Source organism: Castanea sativa, chromosome 6, assembly GCF_040712315.1.
Source record: "Castanea sativa cultivar Marrone di Chiusa Pesio chromosome 6, ASM4071231v1".
In the NCBI taxonomy this organism is placed as follows: domain Eukaryota; kingdom Viridiplantae; phylum Streptophyta; class Magnoliopsida; order Fagales; family Fagaceae; genus Castanea; species Castanea sativa.
The window spans coordinates 12,593,036-12,600,470 of record NC_134018.1 but is presented as its reverse complement, the minus strand read 5'-3'; the positions used below and the strand labels follow the sequence as shown (position 1 = coordinate 12,600,470).

Here is a 7,435-nt window from a genome sequence, read left to right as displayed (position 1 = left end):
CTTGATATACCTTAAAATCCTTTTGGCAGCAACAAGATGATGAGAAGTAGGGTGACTCATAAATTGACAAGCTTTTTGAACAGCATATAAAAGATCAGGCCTAGTAAAAGTCATATATTGAAGAGCCTCAACCATACTCCTATAGGTAGTAGGATCAGACAACAAAGGACTATTTGCAGGAACCAAATGATGAGATGAAAAGTAAGGATTGGAGCATGGTTTACAATTAAGCATCTTGAACTTGATGAAATGGTCCTAAGCATACTTGGACTGAAGAACAAAGATACCAGTAAGAGTATACTCAAACTGCAAACCAAGAAAATAACTCAAAGGGCCAAGATCCTTAAAAGCAAAAGTGGCACTAAGCTGCTGAATAATGTCTGAAGCAATGAAAGAATTGCTACTAGTAATGATGATATTATCAACATAGAGAAGAAGGTAAACCACACAAGAAGAGTGAATAAGGATAAACAAGTTACTGTCAGCCCCAGAAGCATGAAACCCAAGATGAAACAACTGAGTGGTAAAGCTATCAAACCAAGCCCTTAGAGCTTGCTTAAGGCCATATATTGCCTTATGAAGAAGACAAACATGATTAGGCTTGAAAGGATCCCTATAGGCAGGAGATTGGGTCATGTACACTTCCTCTTGCAAAATACCGTATAAAAAGGCATTAGACACATCTAATCAAGGAAGTTAATACCGTACCGGAGGCCGTACCGGTTTGGTCATCGGTACGATATATTTCGAATACCGGTGTACCGTTTCGGATTTACCGCTCTTTTATATATATACACACACACACACACACCAAAATCTCTAAAACCATGTTTATAAGCATATAATATTTCACTTATATTATAGTAAATATAAAAATTTATCATAAAGTATTACCTCAATTCAGAACAAATTATTCATAATTTTAGACTTTAGTATCAATTAAAAGAAAAAAAAATACAATATAAAAAATAGAAAGCTTAGTTGTTCATTGCATACTAAGAAAACAAATAATACTAATAAATTAATGTAAATAAATTGTCATTATACCATTACAAAAATTCAAAAATTATAAAAAAATAATAATAATAATTTCCTGTACCGGCTGATATTGCCCGAAATTGGCCGGTATTTTTTTCGGTACAAAATAGAAATGTACCGGTACCGATGCACTAGCCGGTACGGTATGTACCGGCCAGTACGGCTGGTACCGGTACGGTATCGACCACCCTGCATCTAATTGGTCACCGGTACGATATATTTCGGATACCGGTCAATACCGGTATACCGTTTCGGGTTTACCGTTATTTTATATATATATATATATATACACACACACACACACACACCAAAATCTCTAAAACCATGTTTATAAGCATATAATATTTCACTTATATTATAGTAAATATAAAAATTTATCATAAAGCATTACCTCAATTCAAAACAAATTATTCATAATTTTAGACTTTAGTATCAATTAAAAGAAAAAAAAACACAATATAAAAAATAGAAAGCTTAGTTGTTCATTGCATACTAAGAAAACAAATAATACTAATAAATTAATGTAAATAAGTTGTCATTATACCTTTACAAAAATTCAAAAATTATAAAACAAAAAAATAATAATTTCCTGTACCGGCCGGTACGTCCGGTACCGGCCGGTATTACCCGAAATTGGCCAGTATGGCCGGTACGCGGCTGATACGGCCGGTATTTTTTCCGGTACAAAATAGAAATGTACCGGTACCGGTGCACTAGCCGATACGGTATGTACCGGCCAGTACGGCCGGTACCGGTACAGTATCGACCACCCTGCATCTAATTGCCTTAAAGACCACCCAAACTGAACAACTAGAGCCAAAATAATCCTGACAGTTGTAGGCTTAACCACAGGGCTAAAAGTCTCCTCATAATCTAAACCATATTGTTGAAGATATCCTTTTCCAACCAACCTTGCCTTGTATCTAGCTAGACTGCCATCACTATTCCTCTTGATTTTAAAAACCCACTTTCATCTTACCACATTCTTACCAGAAGGCAAAGGAACCAAAGACCAAGTCTTTTGTTGCAGCAAACTGTTGAACTCAGAATTCATGGCTTCAACCCAATGTTTGTGCTTGGAAGCCATAGAGTATGAAGAAGGTTCAATGGTAGTATGATCAGTAACAACAACAAGAGCTTTGGGCTTAAATATACCATTTTTGGATCTAGTCACCATAGGATGCACATTGACAGTAAGTGTATTGGACACAAGGACAATAGAAGTATCAAAAGAAGGTAGAGAGGAAGAAGGGATAGAAGTAAAATCGAAAGAGGGGATTTCAGTGAAAGTAAGGCTAGGCAAGGAAGGAATATCAGGAGAAGGACTAGTAGACATAGAAGAAAGGGAAGTAGAATCAACAGGTAAGGAAGACTCAACAGGTAAAGAAAGCAAGGAAGCTAACGGTAATTTAGAAAAGTGTGTGACTGAAGAAGACATAGAAGGGGTTGAATTAGAGAACACTGAAGAGTATGAGGGAAAAACAGATTCATGAAATATTGCCTGACTAGAAATATAAATCCTATCAAAAGTAACATCCAAGAAAATATAACATTTTGACATAGGAGGATAACCCAAGAAAATAGATTGAGATGACTTAGGTTGAAGTTAATGAGAAGGGTAGGACCTGAGTAAAGGGTAACATGCACAACCAAAGCCTTTTAAAGCCTGCAAGGGTGGTTTCTTATGAAAAAGCTTTTCCCAAGGTGAGACAAAATTCAAGACAGAAGATGGAATTCTATTAATCAAGAAAATGGCAGTGCTAAAGGCATATGACCAAAAAAACAAAGGGAGTTGAGATTGATGAAGCATAGCAAAACCACTCTCAACTATATGTCTATGTTTCCTTTCAGCAACACCATTCTATTGAGGTGTATATGGACAAGAAAATTGATGCTAAATTCCATGAGCTAAGCTAAAAGACTTGAATTTATGATTATCATACTCACCACCTCTATCAGACCTCACAATCTTTATAATAGTGTTAAATTGATTCTCAACAAGAGATTTAAAATGAACAATAAAATGAACAAAAACATTGAACACATCAGATTTATGTCTAAGTAAAAACATCCATGTGAAATGAGTAAAATCATCCACAAAAATGACATAAAACCTATGTCCAAGTTTTGAAACAATGGAAGCAGGACCCCATACATCAGAGGGAATTAATTCTAAAGGAAATGTGGAATCTGATACATGTTTAGGAACAGAAATCTTGTGCATTTTAGCACTTATACAAGCTGGACATTATGAACAAATGTCATTATTAACATGATCATGAACAGACTGAAAATCAAATAAAGCAGAATGAAGAATCTTGGAGCAAGGATGGCCAAGCCTCATGCCAAAGTAATGCTTGATCAAACACACCAACAAAGCCAGTAAAGCTGACTAGTGAAGAAGAAAGAGTGGACAGAGGAGGAATAAGATATACTCCATCTTTACTCAATCCTTTGTAAAGAATTTTTCCCATAGCTAAATCCTGAATTAAGAACTTGTATGCATCAAAATAACAAAAAACATTATTTTGAAGGCACAACTTATGAACAGGAAGCAAGTTTGATGGAAGTTGGGGAACACAGAATGTTATCAAGCTTGAAATCATGAAATGGTGTAGTTAGCTTACCATTGCCAATATGAGTCACTGGTAATTCTTGCCTATTGCCAACTATGACTGATTCATTACCAATTGTTGGTTGCCGATGAAGAGAGTTAAGCCAAATCAGGAGTAACATGATCAAATGCTCTAGTATCAATGAGCCACTATGAATTCTGAGTAGAGTTAGCAGTAGCAGTCATAGAACTTGTAGCCATTGAAGCAAGTTTGGCTGGAGCATGCCTCCCTTAATAGGCAAAATTCATTCTATGGGTTAATCCAGGGCAGTATGACCATTCTTGGCATAGATCTGACAAGTAGACCTCTAATTCTATGAGAGTTGTGAATCAGATTTAGACTGAAATTGTGATGAACTTAAACCACTAGGAGGTCCAAAGAATGAACCTTGACCATTGCCAAAGGATCCATAAGCTTGACCACCACTACCAGGACTAAAATTCCCATGAAATTGAGCATTACCATTACCTCTACAATTTCTATGACCTATGTTGCTATTATCCTTGCCTCTGCCACGATTACTGAAATTATTATTGAAGTGATTCATAGAAATAGCCAGTGATGTAGATTCTTTGTAAATAGATCGTTTCTTGATGGATCTTTCTTTAGCATTCAATAGAGTATTCAATTCTTCAAGACTAAACACATCATTCTTGGTCCTGATTGTAGAGAAAAATGCATCATACTAGGAGGAAGTGCCTCAAGTGCTAGATGAATTAGCTTTTCTTCATCTACACAAACAGCATTAGCACTCCATTTGTCATGAATTTCTTTAACCCTCTGAAAGAAACTATCAATTGCCTCAGTTCCTTTCTTGATACTCATCAACTCATCCCTCAAACTGAGAATATGAGAATGAGAAATAGAGGCAAAACGTTTCTCGAGAATCTTCCATACTCCTCTACCTGATTTCTGCCCCACTGTAAAAGCAAGAATTGGTGGAGAGAGAGTAGAATTGATAAACATAAACAGTGCTTGTTCACGATTCTTCCAGTGAACATATTCAGGATTTTGCTTTAGTGGTATAATTCCCTGAGCTGTCCTTCATGAATGGATCAGGAGCTCCGTTGGAGTCTTCGATGAAATTGATCAAAGGGTAGACCTCCAAGATTACTTCGATCTGGTGCCTCTAAACCAAATAATTATTGTAGTCTAGCTTCACTGTTATCATACTCGTCACATTAGAGAGAAGCAACAATGACAGATTGATGACATGATTAGAACCTGTGGTCCTTGAAGCTTCCAATATCCATTCTCTATGGATAAATGCACTTACTAATATATCCTTATCCAACAGTCAATATGATTGTTTTCTCAAAAATTTAAAATATACACCTGAAGAAGTCATACCTCGAAAATGTACCTCCCTGAACCTGCAATCCAAGTGATGCAAATGCATCAACAATTATTTAAGATTTAATAAAACAATTAGCATGCATTCATATAAAATCTATGAATCGGTACTCTACTGAAATAGCAAACTATCAATATCACATCCATTGTTTATTTGTAAGAAAGACAAACAATTTAATAACAAAATAAATAAACTATAAAATGGGTATATGTAAGAGTTAAAATTTCTATAAGACTTAGAATGTGCAGAAGTGTAAGTATCCAATAGTATTATGCTCAAATGTGAAAATTTCCTACTCACTATCCATTTGTATTAGAGAAGAATAGAAAAATACCATAGAAGTACGCATCTATCTCAATTTGATAGGAACCACAAACCCAAGATTCACCTTTCAATCAAAAATATGAACATAAACAAAACAAATAAATATAAGTATGTACACTGGAGTTCATCTAACCACCAGTTGACATGGTCAAAGGTAGTCGGGCAAGTGATATCATAAGAACTAAGAAGAGATGACAGGCCCCTTAAAAGAACATATTATGAAGACCTAAATTTCAAATCCCTTCCACTCATTTATCCTGGTAACCAATCAGAAATAAAATTAAATATAATACTTAGCATGAGCAAGATCAGACATGCATCACTTCCAATACTTTATCATCTAAGTTGAAGATTTGATAGAGATAATCATAAAAGCAACGCAGAGCAAGAGTAATGGCAAAATCAAACACCAAACCCAACATAACATATCGTCTCCCCAACGGCAAGATAATTCTGGCTAAAACCATTAAGAAAAATAACCGTAGCCCCTCTCCTATGGAACCGTCTTAGTCCCTGAAACATGATCTTTCCCTATGTCCCATTTGTTCCCCTGCTGAAAAGGGAGATCACAAACACTACGCAGACATTGTAAATGCCAACCCTGACCTCTTGGATCTAAGTTGGGACTTCTGTGGTTTCAAAGTGTTTATTTGAGATTTGTGCAAAGAAGAAGATAAAATATGGGTTTTAAGCGACAGTCAGAGATTATAATGGTGTTTGAAGGAGTGAATTGGTATGAACTCTTCTAATGGAATTTATTTAACTTTGTTGAAGTGTTGTTAGTTTAGGCAGTTTCTTTTGGGATGACAAGTTAGTTTGAAATTTTATCAATCCGTTGGATAATACATGCTTCTATTTTACAGTGGTTCTGAACAATGAGTAGATATGTTTCATTTTAGATTTATTGAAATGTGTACTGAAACTGTTCGTTTAATCGGCAAAACAAACAGGCACATTTCATCAGTGTTTTTAAAAGTATATGTGGCCTGAATTTGTATAGCCACATGGCACAATAAGTAATCAACGAAAAGTCAAAAGTTTCACTTTTATATTTTGTGTATATATATATAGATTATTGCAATAAGGAGGATAAACTGAGGAAAGGAAGTATTCAATAGAGTACCACAAACAATTGCAAGATAGGCTCCATAATCTTCATTATATACATACCATAATTTTCATACTGCAATTCACGCAAGAAAATATGGGTTAAAGTCAAATTCAACAGCAATTTTTGAGAAATTTGAAGGGTAGTTTAGTTTAACCATAAATGAAATGTAAAACTTTTTCAAAGTAGTCTTGATATGAGCGTGTTTTCCAAACCTGAAATATGCAAAGGTAAGGAATGAAATCAAGTTGATCCTGAATGAGTTCAGCATTATCAAGTGGATCCTCAGAGAGTTCATCAGAAAATTCAGCCAGTAGCAACAAAATGAAACAAAAAGTAATGTAAAGATTTACTTACTGAAAATTAAAGCATTGCATCACTGCTAAATTTATAGCTGCTATCTCACCTGCAAAGAATCAAATCTTGAAGAAATGAAACCTTCTACAATCTTGGGCGCATATTCATCCAGCAGGTTTGCTGTGTCAGTCTTCAAAAACCGTATATATGTGATCAATCTTTTCCACAGCCTTAAAAGGTAATAAACACTACCGGCAACCCACGGGTAAAAGATATCGAATTCATCAATTCAGACGAGGAATTTCATTAAATCTATTCATAATAAAATCAAATTCCATAATTTCTTCATAAAAAATACTCAAAACATATGGGAGATAAATAAACCTGTCAGGAATGAAGAGATTTCAACGTGCAGTTAGAAGTCAGAAGTCCCCCTTATAGAAATCTGACCCCACAATGCTCCCACCACCACCCCCCCCCCTTTTGTTACAAAATTTGGAGTGATTCTAATTGTCCCCCGCTGAAACAGATTTGGAAGTTTTTCTGTTCAGTTTGAAACTCCGTCATGACCCCTTGTCTATGATTTCAGGTTGTGGGAGCTTTATTTTCTCTAGGTGTGCATCCTATTAGAGAATTATTTCTACTGTTGTTCTGAACTATGGTCATATGAAAAAAGTAAGATGGCAATTGATTGTTGGA

General features: G+C 35.3%; 1 long non-coding RNA gene across 2 annotated transcripts; it reads right to left on the bottom strand.

Annotated features, from left to right (window-relative positions):
• Positions 1-3,153: 3,153 nt before the first annotated feature.
• LOC142641099 (uncharacterized) lies at positions 3,154-7,134 on the bottom strand. Of its 2 annotated transcripts, XR_012845310.1 has the most exons (4): positions 6,655-7,134; positions 6,455-6,514; positions 3,666-5,026; positions 3,154-3,521 (listed from the first exon to the last, which is right to left on the bottom strand). It is a non-coding gene; the product is annotated as an uncharacterized LOC142641099 (long non-coding RNA). The 2 variants fall into 2 exon arrangements; XR_012845311.1 differs by lacking the exons at positions 6,455-6,514; positions 6,655-7,134 and adding an exon at positions 5,342-6,421.
• Positions 7,135-7,435: the final 301 nt, after the last annotated feature.